Source organism: Arctopsyche grandis, chromosome 7, assembly GCF_051622035.1.
Source record: "Arctopsyche grandis isolate Sample6627 chromosome 7, ASM5162203v2, whole genome shotgun sequence".
NCBI lineage: Eukaryota > Metazoa > Arthropoda > Insecta > Trichoptera > Hydropsychidae > Arctopsyche > Arctopsyche grandis.
This window is the reverse complement of record NC_135361.1, coordinates 5,001-19,666: the sequence shown is the minus strand read 5'-3', so window position 1 is coordinate 19,666 and position 14,666 is coordinate 5,001.

Here is a 14,666-nt window from a genome sequence, read left to right as displayed (position 1 = left end):
TTGGATTAGGTTTGGTGAATTTAGCGAGTTTCGTGTATATTTTAAAAACTCGAATTCTCTGATTTCGGTGATGGTTAGGTTAGGTTGGGTTAGTTTTGGTGAGGTAAGCGAGTTTTGTTTAAATTTTAAAATCTCGAATTCTTTGATTTCGGTGATGGTTAGGTTGGTTGGGTTAGGTTTGATGAGTTAAGCGAGTTTCGTGTATATTTTTGCAATGTCGAATTCTTTGATTTCGGTGACGGTTAGGTTTGGTTGGGTTAGGTTTGGTGGGGTTAGCGAGTTTTGTGTATATTTTTGCATTGTCGAATTCTTTGATTTCGGTGACGGTAAGGTTAGGTTGGGTTAGGTTTGGTGTGGTAAGCGAGTTTCGTGTATATTTTTGCAATGTCGAATTCTTTGATTTCGGTGATGGGTAGGCTAGGTTGGGTTAGGTTTGGTGAGGTTAGCGAGTTTTGTGTATATTTTTGCATTGTCGAATTCTTTAATTTCGGTGATAGTTAGGTTAGGTTGGGTTAGGTTTAGTGAGGGAAGCGAGTTTTGTGTATATTTTTGCAATGTCGAATTCCTTTATTTCGGTGATGGTTAGGTTAGATTGGGTTAGGTTTGGTGAGGCTAGCGAGTTTTGTGTATATTTTTGCATTGTCGAATTCTTTGATTTCGGTGATGGTTAGGTTATGTTGGGTTAGGTTTGGTGAGTAACGCGAGATTCGTGTATATTTTTGCAATGTCGAATTCTTTGATTTCGGTGATGGTTAGGTTAGGTTGGGTTAGGTTTGGTGAGGATAGCGAGTTTTGTTTAAATTTTAAAATCTCGATTTTTTTGATTTAGGTGATGGTTAGGTTAGGTTGGGTTAGGTTTGGTGAGTTAAGCGAGTTTCGTGTATATTTTTGCAATGTCGATTTCTTTGATTTCGGTGATGGTTAGGTTAGGTTGGGTTCGGTATGGTGAGGTAAGCGAGTCTTGTGTATATTTTTGCAATGTCGAATTCTTTGATTTCGGTGATGGTTAGGTTAGGTTGGGTTAGGTTTGGTGAGGGAAGCGAGTTTTGTGTATATTTTTGCAATGTTGAATTCTTTTATTTCGGTGAAAGTTAGGCTAGGTTGGGTAAGGTTTGGTGAGGTTTGCAAGTTTTGTGTTTATTTTTGCAATGTCGAATTCTTTGATTTCGGTGATGGTTAGGTTAGGTTGGGTTCGGTATGGTGAGGTAAGCGAGTTTTGTGTATATTTTTGCAATGTCGAATTCTTTGATTTCGGTGATGGTTAGGTTAGGTTGGCTTAGGTTTAGTGAGGGAAGCGAGTTTTGTGTATATTTTTGCAATGTCGAATTCTTTGATTTCGGTGATGGTTAGGTTAGATTGGGTTAGGTTTGGTGAGGCTAGCGAGTTTTGTGTATATTTTTGCATTGTCGAATTCTTTGATTTCGGTGATAGTTATGCTAGGTTGGGTAAGGTTTTGTGAGGTAAGCGAGTTTAATTTTAATTTTTGCAATGTCGAATTCTTTGATTTCGGTGATGTTTACGTTAGGTTGGGTTAGGTTAAATGAGGAAAGCGAGGTTTGTGTATATTTTTGCAATGTCGAATTCTTTGATTTCGGTGATGGTAAGGTTAGGTTGGGATAGGTTTGGTAAGGTTAGCGAGTTTTATGTATATTTTTGCAATGTCGAATTCTTTGATTTCGGTAAAAGTAAGGCTAGGTTGGGTTAGGTTTGGTGAGGTTAGCGAGTTTTGTGTATATTTTTGCATTGTCGAATTCTTTAATTTCGGTGATAGTTAGGCTAGGTTGGGTTAGGTTTGGTGAGGTAAGCGAGTTTTGTGTATATTTTTGCAATGTCGCATTCTTTGATTTCGAAGATGGTTAGGTTAGGTTGGGTTAGGTTTAGTGAGGGAAGCGAGTTTTGTGTATATTTTTGCAATGTCGAATTCTTTGATTTCGGTGATGGTTAGGTTAGATTGGGTTAGGTTTGGTGAGGCTAGCGAGTTTTGTGTATATTTTTGCATTGTCGAATTCTTTGATTTCGGTGATGGTTAGGTTATGTTGGGTAAGGTTTGGTGAGGTGAGCGAGTTTTGTATATATTTTTACAATGTCGAATTCTTTGATTTCGGTGACGGTTATGTTAGGTTGAGTAAGGTTTGGTGTAGTGAGCGAGTTTCGTGTATATTTTTGCAATGTCGAATTCCTTGATTTCGGTGACAGTAAGGCTAGGTTGGGTTAGGTCTTGTGAGGTTAGCAAGGTATGTGAAAATCGAAAAACCTCGAATTCTTTGATTTCGGTGACGGTTAGGTTGGGTTGGGTTAGGTTTGGTGAGGTAAGCGAGTTTTGTGTATATTTTTGCATTGTCGAATTCTTTGACTTCGGTGACGGTTAGGTTGGGTTGGGTTAGGTTTGGTGAGGATATCGAGTTCTGTGTAAATCTTAAAAACTCGAGTTCTTTGATTTCGTTGATCATTAAGTTAGGTTGGGTTAGGTTTGGTGAGTTAAGCGAGTTTTGTGTATATTTTTGCAATGTCGAATTCTTTGATTTCAGTGACAGTTAGGCTAGGTTGGGTTAGGTCTTGTGAGGTTAGCAAGTAATGTGAAAATCTAAAAATCTCAAATTCTTTGATTTCGGTGTCGGTTAGGTTGGGTTGGGTTAGGTTTAGTGAGGTTAGCGAGTTTTGTGTATATTTTTGCATTGTCGAATTCTTTGACTTCGGTGACGGTTAGGTTGGGTTGGGTTAGGTTTGGTGAGGTTAGCGAGATTTGTGTAAATCATACAATCTCGAATTCTTTGATTTCGGTGATGATTAGGTTAGGTTGGATTAGGTTTGGTGAGTTTAGCGAGTTTCGTGTATATTTTAAAAACTCGAATTCTCTGATTTCGGTGATGGTTAGGTTAGGTTGGGTTAGTTTGGGTGAGGTAAGCGAGTTTTGTTTAAATTTTAAAATCTCGAATTCTTTGATTTCGGTGATGGTTAGGTTGGTTGGGTAAGGTTTGATGAGTTAAGCGAGTTTCGTGTATATTTTTGCAATGTCGAATTCTTTGATTTCGGTGACGGTTAGGTTTGGTTGGGTTAGGTTTGGTGGGGTTAGCGAGTTTTGTGTATATTTTTGCATTGTCGAATTCTTTGATTTCGGTGACGGTAAGGTTAGGTTGGGTTAGGTTTGGTGTGGTAAGCGAGTTTCGTGTATATTTTTGCAATGTCGAATTCTTTGATTTCGGTGATGGTTAGGCTAGGTTGGGTTAGGTTTGGTGTGGTTAGCGAGTTTTGTGTATATTTTTGCATTGTCGAATTCTTTGATTTCGGTGATGGTTAGGCTAGGTTGGGTTAGGTTTGGTGAGGTTAGCGAGTTTTGTGTATATTTTTGCATTGTCGAATTCTTTAATTTCGGTGATAGTTAGGCTAGGTTGGGTTAGGTTTGGTGAGGTAAGCGAGTTTTGTGTATATTTTTGCAATGTCGCATTCTTTGATTTCGAAGATGGTTAGGTTAGGTTGGGTTAGGTTTAGTGAGGGAAGCGAGTTTTGTGTATATTTTTGCAATGTCGAATTCTTTGATTTCGGTGATGGTTAGGTTAGATTGGGTTAGGTTTGGTGAGGCTAGCGAGTTTGGTGTATATTTTTGCATTGTCGAATTCTTTGATTTCGGTGATGGTTAGGTTATGTTGGGTTAGGTTTGGTGAGTAACGCGAGATTCGTGTATATTTTTGCAATGTCGAATTCTTTGATTTCGGTGATGGTTAGGTTAGGTTGGGTTAGGTTTGGTGAGGATAGCGAGTTTTGTTTAAATTTTAAAATCTCGATTTTTTTGATTTCGGTGATGGTTAGGTTAGGTTGGGTTAGGTTTGGTGAGTTAAGCGAGTTTCGTGTATATTTTTGCAATGTCGATTTCTTTGATTTCGGTGATGGTTAGGTTAGGTTGGGTTCGGTATGGTGAGGTAAGCGAGTTTTGTGTATATTTTTGCAATGTCGAATTCTTTGATTTCGGTGATGGTTAGGTTAGGTTGGGTTAGGTTTGGTGAGGGAAGCGAGTTTTGTGTATATTTTTGCAATGTTGAATTCTTTTATTTCGGTGATAGTTAGGCTAGGTTGGGTTAGGTTTGGTGAGGTTTGCAAGTTTTGTGTTTATTTTTGCAATGTCGAATTCTTTGATTTCGGTGATGGTTAGGTTAGGTTGGGTTCGATATGGTGAGGTAAGCGAGTTTTGTGTATATTTTTGCAATGTCGAATTCTTTGATTTCGGTGATGGTTAGGTTAGGTTGGCTTAGGTTTAGTGAGGGAAGCGAGTTTTGTGTATATTTTTGCAATGTCGAATTCTTTGATTTCGGTGATGGTTAGGTTAGATTGGGTTAGGTTTGGTGAGGCTAGCGAGTTTTGTGTATATTTTTGCATTGTCGAATTCTTTGATTTCGGTGATAGTTATGCTAGGTTGGGTAAGGTTTGGTGAGGTAAGCGAGTTTAATTTTAATTTTTGCAATGTCGAATTCTTTGATTTCGGTGATGTTTACGTTAGGTTGGGTTAGGTTAAATGAGGAAAGCGAGGTTTGTGTATATTTTTGCAATGTCGAATTCTTTGATTTTGGTGATGGTAAGGTTAGGTTGGGATAGGTTTGGTAAGGTTAGCGAGTTTTATGTATATTTTTGCAATGTCGAATTCTTTGATTTCGGTAAAAGTTAGGCTAGGTTGGGTTAGGTTTGGTGAGGTTAGCGAGTTTTGTGTATATTTTTAAAATGTCGAATTCTTTGATTTCGGTTAGAGTAAGGCTAGGTTGGGTTAGGTTTTGTGAGGTTAGCGGGTTTTGGGTATATTTTTGCATTGTCGAATTCTTTGATTTCGGTGAAAGTTAGGCTAGGTTAGGTTAGTTTTGGTGAGGTAAGCGAGTTTTGTTTAAATTTTAAAATCTCAAATTCTTTGATTTCGGTGATGGTTAGGTTATGTTAGGGTAGGTTTAGTGAGTTACGCGAGTTTCGTGTATATTTTTGCAATGTCGAATTCTTTGATTTCGGTGATGGTTAGGTTAGGTTGGGTTAGGTTTGGTGAGGTAAGCGAGTTTTGTTTAAATTTTAAAATCTCGATTTTTTTGATTACGGTGATGGTTAGGTTAGGTTGGGTTAGGTTTGGTGAGTAAAGCGAGTTTCGTGTATATTTTTGCAATGTCGATTTCTTTGATTTCGGTGATAGTAAGGCTTGGTTCGGTTAGGTTTGGTGAGGTTAGCGAGTTTTGTGTATATTTTTTCATTGTTGAATTCTTTGATTTCGGTGACGGTTAGGTTGGGTTGGGTTAGGTTTGGTGAGGTTAGTGAGTTTTGTGTAAATCTTAAAAACTCGAGTTTTTTGATTTCGGTGATGGTTAAGTTAAGTTACGTTAGGTTTGGTGAGTTAAGCGAGTTTTATGTATATTTTTGCAATGTCGAATTCTTTGATTTCGGTGATAGTTAGGCTAGGTTGGGTTAGGTTTGGTGAGGTTAGCGAGTCATGTGAAAATCTGAAAATCTCGAATTCTTTGATTTCGGTGTCGGTAAGGTTGGGTTTAGTAAGGTTTAGTGAAGTGAGCGAGTTTCGTGTATATTTTTGCAATGTCGAATTCTTTGATTTCGGTGATGGTATGGTAAGTTTGGGTTAGGTTTGGTGAGGTAAGTGGGTTTTGTGTATATTTTTGCGATGTCGAATTCTTTGATTTCGGTGATAGTAAGGCTAGGTTGGGTTAGGTTTGGTGAGGTAAGCGAGTTTTGTGTATATTTTTGCATTGTCGAATTCTTTGATTTCAGTGTAGGTTAGGTTAGGTTGGGTTAGGTTTGGTGAAGTAAGCGAGTTTTGTGTATATTTTTGCAATGTCGAATTCTTCGATTTCGGTGATAGTTTGGCTAGGTTGGGTTAGGTTTGGTGGGGTAAGCGAGTTTTGTGTATATTTTTGCAATGTCGAATTTTTTAATTTCGGTGATGGTTATGTTAGGTTGGGTTAGGTTTGGTGAGGTAAGCGAGTTTCGTGTAAATTTTTGCAATGTCGAATTCTTTGATTTCGGTGATGGTTAGGTTAGATTGGGTTAGGTTTGGTGAGGCTAGCGAGTTTTGTGTATATTTTTGCATTGTCGAATTCTTTGATTTCGGTGATAGTTATGCTAGGTTGGGTAAGGTTTGGTGAGGTAAGCGAGTTTAATTTTAATTTTTGCAATGTCGAATTCTTTGATTTCGGTGATGTTTACGTTAGGTTGGGTTAGGTTAAATGAGGAAAGCGAGGTTTGTGTATATTTTTGCAATGTCGAATTCTTTGATTTTGGTGATGGTAAGGTTAGGTTGGGATAGGTTTGGTAAGGTTAGCGAGTTTTATGTATATTTTTGCAATGTCGAATTCTTTGATTTCGGTAAAAGTTAGGCTAGGTTGGGTTAGGTTTGGTGAGGTTAGCGAGTTTTGTGTATATTTTTAAAATGTCGAATTCTTTGATTTCGGTTAGAGTAAGGCTAGGTTGGGTTAGGTTTTGTGAGGTTAGCGGGTTTTGGGTATATTTTTGCATTGTCGAATTCTTTGATTTCGGTGAAAGTTAGGCTAGGTTAGGTTAGTTTTGGTGAGGTAAGCGAGTTTTGTTTAAATTTTAAAATCTCAAATTCTTTGATTTCGGTGATGGTTAGGTTATGTTAGGGTAGGTTTAGTGAGTTACGCGAGTTTCGTGTATATTTTTGCAATGTCGAATTCTTTGATTTCGGTGATGGTTAGGTTAGGTTGGGTTAGGTTTGGTGAGGTAAGCGAGTTTTGTTTAAATTTTAAAATCTCGATTTTTTTGATTACGGTGATGGTTAGGTTAGGTTGGGTTAGGTTTGGTGAGTAAAGCGAGTTTCGTGTATATTTTTGCAATGTCGATTTCTTTGATTTCGGTGATAGTAAGGCTTGGTTCGGTTAGGTTTGGTGAGGTTAGCGAGTTTTGTGTATATTTTTTCATTGTTGAATTCTTTGATTTCGGTGACGGTTAGGTTGGGTTGGGTTAGGTTTGGTGAGGTTAGTGAGTTTTGTGTAAATCTTAAAAACTCGAGTTTTTTGATTTCGGTGATGGTTAAGTTAAGTTACGTTAGGTTTGGTGAGTTAAGCGAGTTTTATGTATATTTTTGCAATGTCGAATTCTTTGATTTCGGTGATAGTTAGGCTAGGTTGGGTTAGGTTTGGTGAGGTTAGCGAGTCATGTGAAAATCTGAAAATCTCGAATTCTTTGATTTCGGTGTCGGTAAGGTTGGGTTTAGTAAGGTTTAGTGAAGTGAGCGAGTTTCGTGTATATTTTTGCAATGTCGAATTCTTTGATTTCGGTGATGGTATGGTAAGTTTGGGTTAGGTTTGGTGAGGTAAGTGGGTTTTGTGTATATTTTTGCGATGTCGAATTCTTTGATTTCGGTGATAGTAAGGCTAGGTTGGGTTAGGTTTGGTGAGGTAAGCGAGTTTTGTGTATATTTTTGCATTGTCGAATTCTTTGATTTCAGTGTAGGTTAGGTTAGGTTGGGTTAGGTTTGGTGAAGTAAGCGAGTTTTGTGTATATTTTTGCAATGTCGAATTCTTCGATTTCGGTGATAGTTTGGCTAGGTTGGGTTAGGTTTGGTGGGGTAAGCGAGTTTTGTGTATATTTTTGCAATGTCGAATTTTTTAATTTCGGTGATGGTTATGTTAGGTTGGGTTAGGTTTGGTGAGGTAAGCGAGTTTCGTGTAAATTTTTGCAATGTCGAATTCTTTGATTTCGGTGATGGTTAGGTTAGATTGGGTTAGGTTTGGTGAGGCTAGCGAGTTTTGTGTATATTTTTGCATTGTCGAATTCTTTGATTTCGGTGATAGTTATGCTAGGTTGGGTAAGGTTTGGTGAGGTAAGCGAGTTTAATTTTAAGAGTCATGTGAAAATCTTTTAGCGAGTCATGTGAAAATCTGAAAATCTCGAATTCTTTGATTTCGGTGTCGGTAAGGTTGGGTTGAGTAAGGTTTGGTGAAGTGAGCGAGTTTCGTGTATATTTTTGCAATGTCGAATTCTTTGATTTCGGTGATGGTATGGTAAGTTTGGGTTAGGTTTGGTGAGGCTTGTGGGTTTTGTGTATATTTTTGCGATGTCGAATTCTTTGATTTCGGTGATAGTAAGGCTAGGTTGGGTTAGGTTTGGTGAGGTAAGCGAGTTTTGTGTATATTTTTGCATTGTCGAATTCTTTGATTTCAGTGTTGGTTAGGTTAGGTTGGGTTAGGTTTGGTGAAGTAAGCGAGTTTTGTGTATATTTTTGCAATGTCGAATTCTTCGATTTCGGTGATAGTTTGGCTAGGTTGGGTAAGGTTTGGTGGGGTAAGCGAGTTTTGTGTATATTTTTGCAATGTCGAATTCTTCGATTTCGGTGATGGTTATGTTAGGTTTGGTGAGGTAAGCGAGTTTCGTGTAAATTTTTGCAATGTCGAATTCTTTGATTTCGGTGATGGAAAGGTAAGGTTGGGTTAGGTTTGGTGAGGTTAGTGGGTTTTGTGTATATTTTTGCATTGTAGATGTCTTTGATTTCGGTGATAGTTAGGCTAGGTTGGGTTAGGTTTGGTGAGGTGAGCGAGTTTTGTATATATTTTTACAATGTCGAATTCTTTGATTTCGGTGACGGTTATGTTAGGTTGAGTAAGGTTTGGTGTAGTGAGCGAGTTTCGTGTATATTTTTGCAATGTCGAATTCCTTGATTTCGGTGACAGTAAGGCTAGGTTGGGTTAGGTCTTGTGAGGTTAGCAAGTTATGTGAAAATCTAAAAATCTCGAATTCTTTGATTTCGGTGACGGTTAGGTTGGGTTGGGTTAGGTTTGGTGAGGTAAGCGAGTTTTGTGTATATTTTTGCATTGTCGAATTCTTTGACTTCGGAGACGGTTAGGTTGGGTTGGGTTAGGTTTGGTGAGGATATCGAGTTCTGTGTAAATCTTAAAAACTCGAGTTCTTTGATTTCGTTGATCATTAAGTTAGGTTGGGTTAGGTTTGGTGAGTTGAGCGAGTTTTGTGTATATTTTTGCAATGTCGAATTCTTTGATTTCAGTGACAGTTAGGCTAGGTTGGGTTAGGTCTTGTGAGGTTAGCAAGTTATGTGAAAATCTAAAAATCTCAAATTCTTTGATTTCGGTGTCGGTTAGGTTGGGTTGGGTTAGGTTTAGTGAGGTTAGCGAGTTTTGTGTATATTTTTGCTTTGTCGAATTCTTTGACTTCGGTGACGGTTAGGTTGGGTTAGGTTAGGTTTGGTGAGGTTAGCGAGATTTGTGTAAATCATACAATCTCGAATTCTTTGATTTCGGTGATGTTTAGGTTAGGTTGGATTAGGTTTGGTGAGTTTAGCGAGTTTCGTGTATATTTTAAAAACTCGAATTCTCTGATTTCGGTGATGGTTAGGTTAGGTTGGGTTAGTTTTGGTGAGGTAAGCGAGTTTTGTTTAAATTTTTAAATCTCGAATTCTTTGATTTTGGTGATGGTTAGGTTAGGTTGGGTTAGGTTTTGTGAGGTTAAAGGGTTTTATGTATATTTTTGCATTGTAAAATTCTTTGATTTCGGTGATAGTAAGGCTAGGTTGGGTTAGGTTTGGTGAGGTTAGCGAGTTTTGTGTATATTTTTGCATTGTCGAATTCTTTAATTTCGGTGATAGTTAGGCTTGGTTGGGTTAGGTTTGGTGAGGTTAGCGAGTTTTGTGTTTATTTTTGCAATGTCGAATTCTTTGATTTCGGTGATGGTTAGGTTAGGTTGGGTTAGTTTAGTGTGGTAAGCGAGTTTTGTGTATATTTTTGCAATGTCGATTTTTTTGATTTCGGTGATAGTTAGGCTAGGTTGGGTTAGGTTTGGTGAAGTTAGCGAGTTTTGTGTATATTTTTAATATGTCGATCTTTTTGATTTCGGTTAAAGAAAGGCTCGGTTGGGTTAGGTTCTGTGAGGTTAGCGATTTTTGTGAAAATTTTACAATCTCGAATTCTTTGATTTCGGTGACGGTTAGGTTGGGTTGGGTTAGGTTTGGTGAGGTAAGCGAGTTTTGTGTATATTTTTGCATTGTCGAATTCTTTGACTTCGGTGACGGTTAGGTTGGGTTGGGTTAGGTTTCGTGAGGTAAGCGAGATTTGTGTTAATCTTAAAAACTCGAATTCTTTGATTTCGGTGTTGGATAGGTTAGGTTGGGTTGGGTATGGTGAGGTAAGCGAGTTTTGTGTATATATTTGCAATGTCATATTCTTTGACTTCGGTGACGGTTAGGTTGGGTTGGGTTAGGTTTGGTGAGGTTAGCGAGATTTGTGTAAATCATACAATCTCGAATTCTTTGATTTCGGTGATGGTTAGGTTAGGTTAGGTTAGGTTTGGTGAGGTAAGCGGGTTTTGGGTATATTTTTGCATTGTCGAATTCTTTGATTTCGGTGATGGTAAGGTTAGGTTGGGTTAGGTTTGGTGAGGTAAGCGAGTTTTGTTTAAATTTTAAAATCTCGAATTCTTCGATTTCGGTGATGGTTAGGTTAGGTTAAGTTAGGTTTGGTGAGGTAAGCGAGTTTTGTGTATATTTTTGCATTGTCGAATTCTTTTATTTCGGTGATAGTTAGGTTAGGTTGGGTTAGGTTTGGTGAGGTAAGCGGGTTTTGGGTATATTTTTGCATTGTCGAATTCTTTGATTTCGGTGATGGTAAGGTTAGGTTGGGTTAGGTTTAGTGAGGTAAGCGAGTTTTGTATATATTTTTGCAATGTCGTATTCTTTGATTTCGGTGACGGTTAGGTTGGTTTGGGTTAGGTTTGGTAAGGTTAGCGAGTTTTGTATATATTTTTGCAATATCGAATTATTTGATTTCGGTGATGGTTATGTTAGGTTGGGATAGGTTTGGTAAGGTTAGCGAGTTTTGTGTATATTTTTGCAATGTCGAATTCTTTGATTTCGGTGATAGTTAGGCTAGGTTGAGTTAGGTTTGGTGAGGTGAGCGAGTTTCGTGTATATTTTTGCAATGTCGAATTCTTTGATTTCGGTGACGGTTAGGTTGGGTTGGGTTAGGTTTTGTGAGGTTAGCGAGTTTTGTGTATATTTTTGCAATATCGAATTCTTTGATTTCGGTGATGGTTATGTTAGGTTGGGATAGGTTTGGTAAGGTTAGCGAGTTTTGTGTATATGTTTGCAATGTCGAATTCTTTGATTTCGGTGACGGTTAGGTTGGGTTGGGTTAGGTTTGGAGAGGTTAGCGAGTTTTGTGTTTATTTTTGCAATGTCGAATTCTTTGATTTCGGTGATGGTAAGGTTAGGTTGGGTTAGGTTTAATGAGGGAAGCGAGTTTTGTGTATATTTTTGCAATGTCGAATTCTTTGATTTCGGTGATGGTAAGGTTAGGTTGGGTTAGGTTTAGTAAGGTAAGCGAGTTTTTTGTATATTTTTGCAATCTCGAATTCTTTGATTTCGGTGATGGTTAGGTTAGGTTGGGTTAGGTTTGGTGAGGTTAGCGAGTTTCGTGTATATTTTAAAAACTCGAATTCTCTGATTTCGGTGATGGTTAGGTTAGGTTGGGTTAGTTTTGGTGAGGTAAGCGAGTTTTGTTTAAATTTTAAAATCTCGAATTCTTTGATTTCGGTGATGGTTAGGTTGGTTGGGTTAGGTTTGATGAGTTAAGCGAGTTTCGTGTATATTTTTGCAATGTCGAATTCTTTGATTTCGGTGACGGTTAGGTTTGGTTGGGTTAGGTTTGGTGGGGTTAGCGAGTTTTGTGTATATTTTTGCAATATCGAATTCTCTGATTTCAGTGATGGTTATGTTAGGTTGGGATAGGTTTGGTAAGGTTAGCAAGTTTTGTGTATATTTTTGCATTGTCGAATTCTTTGATTTCGGTGACGGTAAGGTTAGGTTGGGTTAGGTTTGGTGTGGTAAGCGAGTTTCGTGTATATTTTTGCAATGTCGAATTCTTTGATTTCGGTGATGGTTAGGCTAGGTTGGGTTAGGTTTGGTGAGGTTAGCGAGTTTTGTGTATATTTTTGCATTGTCGAATTCTTTAATTTCGGTGATAGTTAGGCTAGGTTGGGTTAGGTTTGGTGAGGTAAGCGAGTTTTGTGTATATTTTTGCAATGTCGCATTCTTTGATTTAGAAGATGGTTAGGTTAGGTTGGGCTAGGTTTAGTGAGGGAAGCGAGTTTTGTGTATATTTTTGCAATGTCGAATTCTTTGATTTCGGTGATGGTAAGGTTAGGTTGGGATAGGTTTGGTAAGGTTAGCGAGTTTTATGTATATTTTCGCAATGTCGAATTCTTTGATTTCGGTGATGGTTAGGTTAGGTTGGGTTAGGTTTGGTGAGGTAAGCGAGTTTTGTTTAAATTTTAAAATCTCGATTTTTTTGATTTCGGTGATGGTTAGGTTAGGTTGGGTTAGGTTTGGTGAGTTACGCGAGTTTCGTGTATATTTTTGCAATGTCGAATTCTTTGATTTCGGTGATGGTTAGGTTAGGTTGGGTTAGGTTTGGTGAGGTAAGCGAGTTTTGTTTAAATTTTAAAATCTCGATTTTTTTGATAACGGTGATGGTTAGGTTAGGTTGGGTTAGGTTTGGTGAGTTAAGCGAGTTTCGTGTATATTTTTGCAATGTCGATTTCTTTGATTTCGGTGATAGTAAGGCTTGGTTCGGTTAGGTTTGGTGAGGTTAGCGAGTTTTGTGTTTATTTTTGCATTGTTGAATTCTTTTATTTCGGTGATAGTTAGGCTAGGTTGGGTTAGGTTTGGTGAGGTTTGCAAGTTTTGTGTATATTTTTGCAATGTCGAATTCTTTGATTTCGGTGACGGTTAGGTTGGGTTGGGTTAGGTTTGGTGAGGTTAGTGAGTTTTGTGTAAATCTTAAAAACTCGAGTTTTTTGATTTCGGTGATGGTTAAGTTAGGTTACGTTAGGTTTGGTGAGTTAAGCGAGTTTTATGTATATTTTTGCAATGTCGAATTCTTTGATTTCGGTGATGGTTAGGTTAGGTTGTGTTAGAATTGGTGAGGTTAGCGAATTTTTTGTATATTTTTGCAATGTCGAATTCTTTGATTTCGTTGATAGTTAGGCTAGGTTGGGTTAGGTTTGGTGAGGTTAGCGAGTTATGTGAAAATCTAAAAATCTCGAATTCTTTGATTTCGGTGTCGGTAAGGTTGGGTTGAGTAAGGTTTGGTGAAGTGAGCGAGTTTCGTGTATATTTTTGCAATGTCGAATTCTTTGATTTCGGTGATGGTATGGTAAGGTTGGGTTAGGTTTGGTGAGGTTAGTGGGTTTTGTGTATATTTTTGCATTGTAGATGTCTTTGATTTCGGTGATAGTTAGGCTAGGTTGGGTTAGGTTTGGTGAGGTAAGCGAGTTTTGTGTATATTTTTGCAATGTCGAATTCTTTGATTTCGGTGATGGTTAGGTTAGGTTGGGTTAGGTTTAGTGAGGGAAGCGAGTTTTGTGTATATTTTTGCAATGTCGAATTCTTTGATTTCGGTGATGGTTAGGTTAGATTGGGTTAGGTTTGGTGAGGCTAGCGAGTTTTGTGTATATTTTTGCATTGTCGAATTCTTTGATTTCGGTGATGGTTAGGTTAGGTTGGGTTAGGTTTGGTGAGGATAGCGAGTTTTGTTTAAATTTTAAAATCTCGATTTTTTTGATTTCGGTGATGGTTAGGTTAGGTTGGGTTAGGTTTGGTGAGTTAAGCGAGTTTCGTGTATATTTTTGCAATGTCGATTTCTTTGATTTCGGTGATAGTAAGGCTTGGTTCGGTTAGGTTTGGTGAGGTTAGCGAGTTTTGTGTATATTTTTGCATTGTTGAATTCTTTTATTTCGGTGATAGTTAGGCTAGGTTGGGTTAGGTTTGGTGAGGTTTGCAAGTTTTGTGTTTATTTTTGCAATGTCGAATTCTTTGATTTCGGTGATGGTTAGGTTAGATTTGGTTAGGTTTGGTGAGGCTAGCGAGTTTTGTGTATATTTTTGCATTGTCGAATTCTTTGATTTCGGTGATAGTTATGCTAGGTTGGGTAAGGTTTGGTGAGGTTAGCGAGTTTAATTTTAATTTTTGCAATGTCGAATTCTTTGATTTCGGTGATGTTTACGTTAGGTTGGGTTAGGTTAAATGAGGAAAGCGAGGTTTGTGTATATTTTTGCAATGTCGAATTCTTTGATTTCGGTAAAAGTTAGGCTAGGTTGGGTTAGGTTTGGTGAGGTTAGCGAGTTTTCTGTATATTTTTAAAATGTCGAATTCTTTGATTTCGGTTAGAGTAAGGCTAGGTTGGGTTAGGTTTTGTGAGGTTAACGGGTTTTGGGTATATTTTTGCATTGTCGAATTCTTTGATTTCGGTGATAGTTAGGCTAGGTTAGGTTAGTTTTGGTGAGGTAAGCGAGTTTTGTTTAAATTTTAAAATCTCAAATTCTTTGATTTCGGTGATGGTTAGGTTATGTTTGGTTAGGTTTGGTGGGTTACGCGAGTTTCGTGTATATTTTTGCAATGTCGAATTCTTTGATTTCGGTGATGGTTAGGTTAGGTTGGGTTAGGTTTAGTGAGGTAAGCGAGTTTTGTTTAAATTTTAAAATCTCGATTTTTTTGATTTCGGTGATGGTTAGGTTAGGTTGGGTTAGGTTTGGTGAGTTAAGCGAGTTTCGTGTATATTTTTGCAATATCGATTTCTTTGATTTCGGTGATAGTAAGGCTTGGTTCGGTTAGGTTTGGTGAGGTTAGCGAGTTTTGTGTATATTTTTGCATTGTTGAATTCTTT